Source organism: Sarcophilus harrisii, chromosome 4 (assembly GCF_902635505.1).
Source record: "Sarcophilus harrisii chromosome 4, mSarHar1.11, whole genome shotgun sequence".
NCBI classification, from domain to species: Eukaryota; Metazoa; Chordata; class Mammalia; order Dasyuromorphia; family Dasyuridae; genus Sarcophilus; species Sarcophilus harrisii.
In genome coordinates this window covers 263582046-263595196 of record NC_045429.1, presented here as the reverse complement: position 1 = coordinate 263595196, position 13151 = coordinate 263582046, and the positions used below count along the sequence as shown (strand labels likewise).

General features: G+C 32.5%; 1 non-coding gene across 1 annotated transcript; it reads left to right on the top strand.

Annotated features, from left to right (window-relative positions):
* The first annotated feature begins 9863 nt into the window (after positions 1-9863).
* Positions 9864-9969, top strand: LOC111720630. The gene has a single exon (XR_002770240.1). It is a non-coding gene; the product is annotated as a U6 spliceosomal RNA (small nuclear RNA).
* Positions 9970-13151: the final 3182 nt, after the last annotated feature.

Genomic DNA, 13151 nt, shown 5'->3' with positions numbered 1-13151 from the left:
TTTCTGAGGTATTAATGCTCAATCTGAAAATTTAACAATTGATTCTAGCAAGCTGCAAACTAGTCTGAACAGCATACTCCTGCTTAAAGCATTATATAAATGCTAATGCTAATGCTTATAATAAATGAAGAGATTTTTTCTAGATGAAGAGAACCACCTCTCACCTCTAAATTGATGCTTCCGTTTGGCAATCTATCTCATTTAGTGCATCTGTGTGTATGTATGTGTGTAGAGATTTGAAGATGGACAGTAATTTATTTTCCAGCTATACTAACTTGAGCATATGCTGCTGAAATGAATGTAAATCTCTCAACTTGCTCTTGCTCTTAGTTTATGGATTGAAGTTGTTTGCTAGGAAATTTATTTCTTAAATTCTGCCCAATTAAAAGTTTATGCTACCTGTGACCTTGAAAAAAGGCAACTTTTATAAATCAGTCAACTTTAGAACCATATTCACACATTCTTGCTCTTTGCTAGACAGTTACTGAAAGAGCAAAAATAACAGAAAATGTTATTTTCTGTAATGGCTTGTTTCTGATGAAACCTCCATGTGTATTGAACCCGAATGAACCTGTGAGCTGTTAATATATTTTTAAAAGTAGCTTCTATTTTATTTTTTCCACTAAATCTCTCTCCACAGGCATTACTTACTTACAGTGGTTAAAATAAATAAGCAAAATGATTTCCTGTCTGTTTATTGATTAGCTATTTTTAGTATGTTGCTTTCTTATAGTATTCTTAAAGAATGAAGTAGGAGAATAAGATCTCTTTTCTTTCCTTATCTGTAACATCCAGAGAATGGAATATACAATCAATAAGATAATAGATTTAGAGCTTGAAGCCACCTCAGAGTTCATCTCATACAAATTTCTCATCTTACAGATGAAGAAACTGAGGCCCAGTGATAAAGTTACTTTCCTAAGATCATACAGTTAGCAAGTGGCAATGAAGACCTCTGTACAGATTTAGTGCCTTCTTTATAGTGATACAGTTTGTCATGCTGTTGCAGAGTAAAGTTACTTTTCTCTGAACAGTTTCTACATCTGTAAGATGATGTTTCATATGCACATATACATGCTTGCATATCTCTCTATATTTATCTATATGTTTATGTCTATAGATATATCTCTATCTTTCTATATAGATGTACATACTTGACATAGGCAGTCAGTTGGCAAGTCACTTAACCCTATTTGCCTCAGTTTCCTCATCTATAAAATGAATCGAAAGAAATGATAAGCTACTTCAGTATCTTTTCTAAGAAAACCCCAAATGGGATCATGAAGAGTTGGACTTAACTGAAACAATTGAATAGCAACACCAACATTAACTAGAGAAAGAAATGGCAATATACTCTAGTGCCTGCCTAATTGAGTCATAAAAAATAATCGACACAACTAATCAACTAAAACAACAACTCATGATTTATATTATAAATGCATTTTATATTAATTATATAGAAAATAATAACTTTAAATAAATCCTTAAAATATAAGTATAAAGTATATACAGAGAGCATAGAATATATATTTTATATTTAAATGTATAATATGTATTTATGTGTATATATATATATATACATACTGGTGTATTATATATGTGTGAATATATGCATGCATATGCACACACAAAACATATATACAGTACAAATGTGTTTTATGTGTGCATACATATATACATGTATTACATACAAATTACATGAATATTAAATTCATGAATATGAAATCAAATTCACAATCTCTAGGTTAAGAACCCTAGAACTAGCTATTGCCTAAGATTCCATCTAACAGTCTATGCTTATCTATAAAATAGTAGAGAGGAAAGTATGAGAACTTCTCTCCCCCGCCCCCCAAAAAATAATACCAGTATAACTTCAGTGAAAGGAACAAGCTTCACTGTTTTATGACTACAGTGTGCAGAGATACTTCTGTTGCATGGTAAGCAAATGTATGGAAAACCATTGCCTAACAGTTTCCTTATGACAGTCCTGGAGCTCTGATTTCAAGCAGTCACATTTAATATTTAAAACATAAAATGTAGAAGTCAATTCAAGGGCAATTAGTCTTGGTCTCAGCAATGACTAAATTCAAGAGAAATAATATTCTGTATAAGTAAGGATATGGACAAAGAATGAAGTTTTCAAATAGAGCTTAGGAACATCTTACAACAGAGTTCATTGCAATGAGAAGTAATACTGGTGATTAGACTATATTATGAAAGCTTTAGGTGGCAAAGCTACTCACTGTTTTAAATTTTATCCTCATAGTGATAATTGTTAACTTAAGATACTCAACTAATAGTTATTTTAATAGTTAAGTGTCTCTTGCATTTTGAGGCTTCCACATTTTCAAAACACACTTGGGTTCATGAAGCATTTTCCTCAGGATGGCTGTGGGAGATAGGTGAATGAATATTTTCCAGATGAAGAAAATGTGGCTTAAAGAAGTTAAAAAAAAATTCCTAATGTTTTGAATATAGTAGTATCAGAAAAAGTAGGAGTTGCTTCTATCTCCTTTGAATTAATATCTAGTCCTTCTGATATATAAAAAGACTGAGAATTATTTCATTGTGAGATGACTCAGGGCTCCCTTAAGTTCTAGACTCACCTTGACTAGGTTTTATATTAGAGATCTGAGGACAATAGATTCAGTTTCTTTCTTTGAATCATTATGCCTGTATTCTGTAGTAAAATTCCTAGGAAATATCTAAAACAAAATTTAGTTGTGTCTCTTGTCTATGTCCCCTCACAAGGTGGGTAACAGGGTGACATCTTCCTCATTATCCTCCTTATGTCCATATATTTATTGAATACCTATTTATGTGCTATGTGATAAATATTCTTTCCTCTTTAATCTCAGTTTTCTTGGTGTGCATTTTTAAAATTTTGCTTATGGTGACATATATTGTCTTCATATTTATTTTTTATGGTTTATATTCAACTACTTGAGCCTTCTAGTAGGATAGTTTATAGCAAAACTACAATTTTAACTATTAAAATTTTTATTTCAAGAAAATTCTACTTGGTATCTTGCCTTTTCCCCTAAGCAAATAGAAAGGGTCAGCTAGGTGGCAGAGTGGAGTCAGGAAGATTTCCTAAATTAAAATTTGGCCTCAAGACACTAACTATGTGACCCTGGTCAAATTACTTAACCTTATTTACCATCTGTAAAATCTCATCTGTAAAATGAGCTGGATAAGGAAATGGAGTATATTCAACTTGGAATCAGGAAGGTGGAAGTTTGATTTCTATTTCAGACACTTAGCATTTGTACGACCAACTTATAATACTTAGATCTCTTTGAATTTAAGCTTTTTGAAATTTGTAAAATGGGATGAAATATCTATAGTACATGAAGAATAAACAAGATGCTATATGTACAGTAGTTTACAAACCTTAAAACTACTATAAAAATACCTTAGTATCATTATATTCTGGTTGTACATTTCATCTTCAAGAATTTATTTTCAACTCCAAGCATCATAAGATTTACTAAAGGCAACTAAGTGGTGTAGTTGATAGAGTGGTAAGAGTTGAATTTATAAAGACCTGAATTTGAATCCTATTTCAAATACTAGATGCTCTGTTTTGTTTTGGCTCACTAATGCTCTGTACTTTTTAAGCATTCTTACTCCTTATTTTTCAGCTTTCTTTTACATATTGTTTTCTCTGCTAGATTGTAAGCTTTTTGAGAACAAGGATTGTCTGTTCCTTTACAAAACTCCTGCCCTCCAGTTCTTCTCCCTTCCCTCAAATCTGCCCAGTACTTTAAAAAAAAAAAATACTGGTCCATAATGCCTGAGGGCTCTCAACTCCTCTTTGAGGTTTCTTAAGTGACTTTGTGTACCTCTCCCTTTGCCATTCTCTTCTCTCTGATGCTTGTCTTCCTCTACCATACCATCTCCTGTCCCTACACTCTCTATCTCTGTATCTACCATGTATCATTTGTTGATATGCTTTTGTTGTGCCACAGTTCCCTTTTATTGTCCTGCCTCAGTTTCCCTGAATTGTTCTGCCTCAGTTTATTCAATTTTTCTGCCTCAATTTTCTTGAATTGTTCTGCCTCAGTCCCCCTGGTTACAAACCCCCTTTTTTGTTCATTAGAACTGAGATAATTAGGACTATGGAGATCTGACATTCCAAAAGATAAAACTCCAAATGTCCTATCTCAGATACCTAATTGGTATCTCTAAGTTTCAGACTTCCTGGCTCTAGTTGGACACCTCCTAAATCCTCCCAATTTGTAAGAATTTATGGTCCTACCCCTAACCTGCCTAGAACTGGATTGATGCTCCCTCCCTGGAGATTCCCACTCACCAGAGTTTGGACTACTCTCCTGTATCCCCTCCTCTCCTTTGTTTAGAGCCAAATATATGTCACTGAAAATTTGCATTCCCTGCTGGATGCTTTGAGACATCTGCCCTGGGGGAAACATGCCCCCAGTATAATCTCTCCCTCTCAATAAAATCTTAAAAACTCTCTAATCTCTGTCTTGCCTCAGTTTCTCCAGCATTACACGTTTGATGCAATTTGCCTCTGTAATCTTTGTGTCTTATTAAATCATGTTTGAGGAATTACTGCTCATTTGCTGCCATTGTAGTCTTTCCTAAAAACAATCCAATAAACCAGGCATTCTTGCCCCCATGGAAGCAGCAAGATTGAGACTATAATCTATTCATAGACATCCAGGTAATTCATGGAAGAAAGCAAAAGTGGATGGTTATATTTTGTGTCCCCCTTTTGGATATCCCTCCTTTTCTCTGGGTTTCAATAAATCAATAATAACATAAATTAATTGGCAATTCATATCCCCAGGGCTTAGCATGATACTTGGCCACATAGTAGGTGCTTAATACATGTTTATTGACTACTGACTTTGTGACTTTGGACAAATCACCTAATCTTTCTGCTTGTTTCCTTATCTGTTAAATTAGGATAATGATAGCATCTACATCCAAGGCTTACTGTAAGGATAAAGCAATACCTAAACACACACAAAGCTTCTATTTTCATGTTAACTATTACTTATTATTTGTCATTGAGGTTGCTTGTGTTACTGATACATATATTCTTCCTTGTAAAAGCTTTAACTTGACTTCCTAGTAGGAAGTCAAATAAGACACTATTTAAAAAGTGACTGTCACACAGTAGATACTTAGTAAATGCTTATTACTTTCTCTTCCCCTTTACTACCCATTCCCTGGGGGTGGGGGGAGATGAATTGAAACACATGCATTTTATCTTTTGTCACAGAAAATTAATCCAAATAAAGGAACAATTTCTTAGAAGCTGTTTCCATTTTGATCAATACCACTCGGATCAATACCACTCATTTGCTTTCTCTGACTTTTCAGGAGGTTCTCACGTTTGTACAAGGTTTATCTAGAAGGTCTTGCTTTGTCATCACCATGTTCATCATTGCTTACATTTATGTAGCACTTTAAAATTTAAAAAAAATGTTTTCATCACAAGGCCTCTTTGAGATAGCTGTTACTATATCCATCTTTCAGATAAGAAGTTGAGGTTTAAGAGAAATTAAAAGAGTCTTCCCCAAAGATATGACATTAGTACTAAAACAAAAGGTCTTTGACTTCAAGTTCATTACTCTCAAAAATAGTCTCAAAATCTCTATATGGTGTCTATGGCATATATTCCTTGATGTTTTGCCAAGTAACTTGGAGAAAAGAATAATAAAAAGGGGACTTGAGCGCCTGGCTTTAAACTTAGACTAATGGTCAAGCCTTTACATAAGCTTAGATAGAAATAGGAAATTTTTATATTTTATCACTTCTCATAAATATTCTCAAAAAGTACTGATTCATCATTGAACTTTAAATGACCTTATTTGCTTTTAGAATCTTGTGATACTCTCCCTAAGGGTTCCTGACATCATTAGCATTTTAAGATGACAATCCCCTCAGGGTTATTGTCTTTCTGAGTGAAGATGAGCTTTACATTGACCTTTCCATGTAGAGTGCTAATGAGTATGAGTAATAGTAATTTCCAAGAATTCCATTTTCATTAGATTATATTTATAGGTCAATGGCCTCTAGGCGTTTTCAGTGAACAAGGGTCCATTAGTTGGAGGATGTTACTAAGCTTTTCACTGCAAATTTTACTGATCAAAAAAGTGTAATTACCTTAATTACAATTAATTACGGTAACCTCAATTAACCAGTGCCTCATCAACCAGAATGTTTAATTAATCAGTATTTGTTACCACACTATCTGTAGGAGATAAAAAAAATAAGTAGAATGAGGTACTGAATATCTCTCCTATAAGTCAAATGAATGAACTTAATTGAATGATTTTTTAAAAATGTGTAACAAATTTGGTTTTTTAGAAGGCTCCTTTGATTTCCTTCCTGAATCCAGGTAACTTAAATGATTAAATAAATAACTTTCTAGATAAATGAATTATTATTAGAATAAAATTAAACTATGTTTTTTATTTTTAAAATACATTTTATTATGTTTTGTTTTTACATTCCCTACATTGCCCCTATATCATTCCTTCTCTATTCTTCAGAAAGCTATGCCACAAAACAAAGGATTTTTAAAAGGAAAACAGAAAAAAAAAAGATCAAGAAGAGAAAAAAAATCAGTTACATTAATCAGAATATTGAAAATAAAATCTTAAAATATATGAGATGTTTCCCAACTGTAATCACCTTTGCAAAGAAATTGAGGTAGGTATCTTCTTACATCTCTTCTTTGATGTCATATTTCTAGGCAATTCGATAATAATAATTTCATTTCTTTTGTGATTTTAAATTTTTTTTTTATTTAATAGCCTTTTATTTACATGCATGGGTAACTTTACAGCATTGACAATTACCAAACTTCTTTTTCCAATTTTTCCCCTCTTTCCCCCCATCCCCTCCCCCAGATGGCAGGATGACCAGTAGATGTTAAATACATTAAAATATAAATTAGATACACAATAAGTATACATGACCAAAACGTTATTTTGCTGTACAAAAAGAATCAGACTTTGAAATATTGTACAATTAGCTTGTGAAGGAAATCAAAAATGCAGGTGGGCATAAATATAGGGATTGGGAATTCAATGTAATGATTTTTAGTCATCTCCCAGAGTTCTTTCTCTGGGCGTAGCTGGTTCAGTTCATTACTGCTCCATTGGAAATGATTTGGTTGGTCTTGTTGCTGAGAATGGCCAGGTCCATCAGAACTGGTCATCATATAATATTGTTGTTGAAGTATATAATGATCTCCTGGTCCTGCTCATTTCACTCAGCATCAGTTTGTGTAAGTCTCTCCAGGCCTTTCTGAAATCATCCTGTTGGTCATTTCTTACAGAACAGTAATATTCCATAATATTCATATACCACAATTTATTCAGCCATTCTCCAACTGATGGACATCCATTCAGTTTCCAGTTTCTAGCTACTACAAAAAGGGCTGCCACAAACATTCGTGCACATACAGGTCCCTTTCCCTTCTTTATAATGTGATTTTAAATTTACATTGTTATAGTCATTGGATATTTTGTTTTGCTCTGTTTACTTCATTTTGTAGCTGTTCATATAATTCTTTTATATTTCTTTGTATTCATCATTTTCATTTTTACAGCAAAATACATTCATTACATTCGTGTAACATAATTTATTAAGCAATTTCCCAATGAGTGGCCACTTAACTTTGTTTCTAATTCTCTGTTTTCATAGAAAGTACTGCTATCTATATTTTGGCATATATGGGATTTTTAAAAAATCAGTGGCCTTCTTAGGGCATAAGTCAAGTAGTATAATCTCTGGGTCAAAGAGTATAAACATTTTAGTTATTATATTGGTTATGCTAATTCATAGCTCTGGCATAGTGCACCAATGTATCTATCTTTCCACAACTTCTCCAACATTGATTATTCTTATCTTTTGTAATTTTTTGCCAATTTGCTGAGTATGAAATGAAATTTTAGGATCATCTTGATTTATATTTTTCTCATTATTTTTTCATTTGAAAAAATTTTTTTAAATCATGTCATTGTTAATACTTTGCAAATCTTCTTTTGAGAGCTATTTATCATATCCTTTGGCTATCTTTTGGGAAATTACTTTTGGTCTTATACATTTCTATTTCTTTGTCTATAATTTGTGTGTATTTTATATATATATATATATATGTATATATGTATATACATTCATACACACACACACACACACACACACATATATATAGTTCTTATATATAAATTTTTTCTCATTCAACTACTTTACTTCTTATCCAAGATATATTAAGTTTGTTTGTGCAGATGTTTTTCAGTTTCACAAAAATCCAAATCATCTATTTTATCTTTTGTAATTCTCTCTCTCTCTCTTATTTAGTTAAAAATATGTGCCCTATCCACAATTATAAAAGATAATAATTCACATTTAGATAGGGAGTTCCAAAAGTGTTAGTGCTCTTTTAAGTTCAAAATGACACTAAGACTTTTGAAACTAGCACTTCACAGTTTGCAAGACATTTTCTTCATAGTAAACTGTGACCAAGATAGATGATACAAATATTATTACATTCCCCATTATACAGATGAGGAAACTGAGGCCTAGAAAGATCATAAAGCTAGTAAGTGGTCAATCTGGGACTTTGAACTATGTCTTTTAGCTCTAAACCTGGGTCTATTTATAAAATCATTCTAAAGTAAAGTTGATTATAGGGGATTTAAAATATTAATACTATATGCCACTAATAATTTTAGTGGGGAATAAAAATATCACTGTTAGGGTTTAGATGCTTTGATTTCTTAGGATCACTATCTAGGTTTTTTTTTTTTTTTTTAATTAGAGTCTACAGAGGATGAGAAAATTAAAGTTGCATGGGAAAGTGTTATATAGTGGGAAGGATACTGTACATGTTGGCTGGAATCTTGGATCTGAATTCTGGCTTCAATACATTATGAGACCATGAACAAATCACACTTTTCTGAGCCTCAGTTTCACATTTGCAAGCTGTATGAATTTTTGTATGAATTTGAATTTGAATTTGAAGTGGTATGGTATAGAAGAAAAGGCACAAGCCTACTAGTCAGAAGTCTTGGGCTTCTGACCTGGAATTCAATTTGTAATTTTGCATTAAAAAGTTGTATCAATTTGGTTATTACTTTTTAAAATATGGTTTCCAGTTTCTTCATCTGTAAAATAAATTTTCCTTATCTGTAAAATATAAAATAAGATGTAATTTAAAAGGAATAAAGATAAAGTATTCCATTTAGGTTTAAAAGATTAACTAAGTCCAAGATGGTAGAGGTATGGCTAGATAGAAATTAGGCTTTAAAAGATCTAAGGTCTTCATGGATTACAGTCTATATGAGTTGAAAGTAGAATATGGAAGCTCCTTAAAAGCTAATGTTAATATTAGAATAAAATAATAAAAGTAAAATATCCAGAAAAGGATAATCATTAAGCTCTTTTCTATCTTGGATTATTGGATTGAATTTAGGCACCACATTAAAAAAAAAAAAAAAAAAAACATTGATGAGCTAGAAGGTATCCAAATAAAAGTGATCTGGATAGTGATCATGGTACATGAGGATGATTTGAAGGAGTTGGGGATATCTAACTTGGGGAAGAAAAAGCTCAGTGAGGAACATTTTAACTATCTTTAATTATCTAAAGGCCAATGGTGTGGGTTAGAATTTACAGAGGTACATATTTGATCAATTCAATAATTCAGTAGATATTTATAGACAACGTGCCAAGTATTGGGTATGAAAATAAGAAAAAGAAAGACATTTCCTGCCCTCCAAGTTACAAACTAATGAGGGGTGGGGAGAAGGTAATAATACATGTTGGTATTTGTCCTTTATTTTCAAAAAGGACCAATGACATCACAAAGTAATGTCTTAATACTTGCTTTGGCAGTACATATGCTAAAAACTGGAACTATAGAGAAAATTAGCATGGTTCCTATGCAAGAATGACATGCAGATTCATGAAACAAAGTGATATCTTGACTAATGTGTGAATTAGTGTGAGTTTGAGGTTAGGTGGCTTCCAGGGACACATGATGAAAAGTTCAAAGGAGTACAGTTTTGATTGGAAATTTGTGGAGTGTGAGATCAAACCTTAGGAATATTTAGATTTGCATTTATTATTACTAGTGATTTGGAGCATTTTTTCATGTGGTTGTGAATTATTTTCAGTTCTTTTGAAATGGTTTATTAATATCTTTTGACCATTTATCTACTAGAGAATGATTATTTATCATATATATATATATATATATATATATATATATATATATATACATCTTAAATACCAGACCATTTTATTATTTCTTGGTATCTTATGAAGTTGTTAGTTTTCATTCTCAGGGAGTTATTTTCTTCAGCAAGATTTTGTACCTATTTTTTTAATCTACAGTTTCCCTATTCATATCTTTCTTGCTAGCTTCTGCTTCTTTTCCCATCTTTCCTCAATTATTCTCATTTGATTTAAAAACATTTTTCTTAGATTAGTCTTTAATTCTTCATTTTAACTATTCTAAGAATTTTTATTAGACTTATATCCAAGCTGCACCTTTCTTTGAGGCTTTGTTATAGATTTTTTTGGGTCAATCTCTTCTATGTTGTGTTTTGAGCTTTCCTATTGCCATAATATTATATTTTAAAAATATATATATTTAAATTTATGGAATAAAACAAGAATTTCAATAACATAGTGCAATAAAAAAGATGATTACAAGTAAATCTTCAAATCTAATATGTGCAACTTGTTTTTCCTTTCAAATATACAACAAAATTATCATGTTTCTTTCTCCCTCTTTTTTCTTTCCTTCCCCCCATCTTAGAGATGATTATCATTAAACACAAATAGGTATGTAAGTGTACATATTGTACATACATACATATTATATACTTATTCACATGTATATATTATATGTATATGCATATGTAGCTTTTGTACAGATACATATTACATTATATATATTTATATATAAATATCTACGTAAAATTATTCTAGATATATCTACCAGTTATTTCTCTTGATGCAGATAGCATCTTCATATGTTTTTTATAATTAATTTAGGTATTTATATTAGTCATGATAACTTATTTGTTCAGTCATTCTTAAAACAATTTCGATATTACTGTATACAATGTTTTATTGATTCTGCTCATTTTGCTTTTCATTATTTCATGCAAGTCTTTACGTGTTTTTCTAAAGTCATTGGGTTCATCATTTCTTATAGCACAGTAGTATTCTATCATAACCATATACCACAATAGCTCTATATGATCATTTTTTGTTGATCCTTTTAGCCTAATTCTTGACATGGACTTTATAATTGTATTCTGTATACTTCAGGAAGGTAAGGCTATGTCTGGCCTGAGCTTCTTTCCTCCTACATCCTTCTGTTGTTTTTACAATTCTAGATATGAGTCTATAAACTTTCATTGTTCTCAAGATGGTATGATAGATGGAGGGAAGTCTATTCACTTCCTTCTTGGTCTGAGTTCTGCAAGTTCTGATTAGTTTTGGGTTTATTGAATTTTTTTCTGGTTGGGAGTTAACAGCAGACTTTTGCTTGATTCCATCACTGTTGGTTCATTGGGAGGATCTGTATATTCAGAACAACTGAATTGCCAGCTCTCTTTTGGTTTGGGATTCTATACTCTGCTCAGGAGATTGGAGCCACACAGATCCTGTGGGTTCTTTAGAACTTGTTTGTGTTCCATATACATCTAGGACTAATACATATGACTTCTCTGTCCTTGTTTAATGGCCTGGAAGAGGGTAAAAGGTGATTGCCAGATGCTACCAGTTCCTGAAACCAGCACATTCTCAGGGAACCACTAGGATCTCTTTCTGCTCTGTGTTTCTTGCCATGGTTCTCTGTCTCAGTCATCTCTCAGACCCTGGCCACTGAAATTCTGCTCCCTCCTGCTCCACCACATATACTCCTGGTCAGATTCTCTCCCAAGTGTCTGCAGATCTCTGGGTCCACCTCCTTAAGCCATACTGGGTTGAAAAAGTGACTCACTGTGATTTCACTCACTTTGATTTCTTCTTCCCTTTGCCAACAATTCTCTAGATCTTTGTCAAAAAGGAATGGAAGGTAAGCTAGTCTCTAATTCTTCCTCTTACACTGCCATGTTGGTTCCCCACACAGGCTCTACCAGATTGCCAAAGGGGTCCATCATAAAAATTGGTTTAGAATTTCTGTTCTAGGATATACTGTAATAATTTGAGAAAGGGTCTTAAACTAAACACCCCTACTTAATTTAGTAAACTCTCAGAAGATAGAAAGTATCTTGAATGTTGTATCTTTTCCAAAACAGAAGCCATTGTATTATAGATAGGTGGAACAGTAGATAGAGGACCAGATCTGAATTCAGGAGGAAGATTTATCTTTCTGAGTTCAACTCTGGCCTCAGACACTTCAGCTGTATGACCTTGAGCAAATCACTTAACCCTATTTGCCTCAATTTTCCCATATGTTAAATGAGCTGGAGAAGGACATGGCAAATCACTCAAGGATTTTTGCAAAGAAAATTCCAGATGGCATTACAAAGAATCAGACAAAACTAAAAGAAATGAACGACCAAAATTGTGGATAGATATTTGTCCATAAAGTTAAAAAGATTTGGCTTGTATATGTTATTTCCCTATTAATATGTAAGCTCCTTGAGTATAGTGATTAGCTAACTTTTCTCTTTGTATCTCACATGATAAAATCTCAATACATGCCCATTCATTCATTCATTCATTCATGTCTCATGTCCCTCTCAGAACAACTCTTTAAAACTCTAAGTTGCATAGAAGATATCAATCTGCATTGATAAAGGGAGTTTTCTCACCTGGGAATAACTTATCCACAAATGAAACCAACAGTTCCCAGAAAATCTCTGATTTTAGTAGTGTGCCCATTTGCCCATCCCCTGCTTATTTCTTTATAGATTTTGGAGGGTACTATTTTCAGAGCTCTCCTTCCTCCTCTAATGTCTCTTTGTCTCTGTTCCTCATTTGTGTAACATGATTACTATTTTTACCTTAACTCTGCCAATCTTTCTTTTGAGCTATTCCTATTGTTGCTGTGAATCTTAAACATATAATATACATTTCTTAGGTAAAAAATATATAATTTGTCCATGTTTAAACAGTTTGTCCATGTTGAGCTCCTTAAAAGTGAT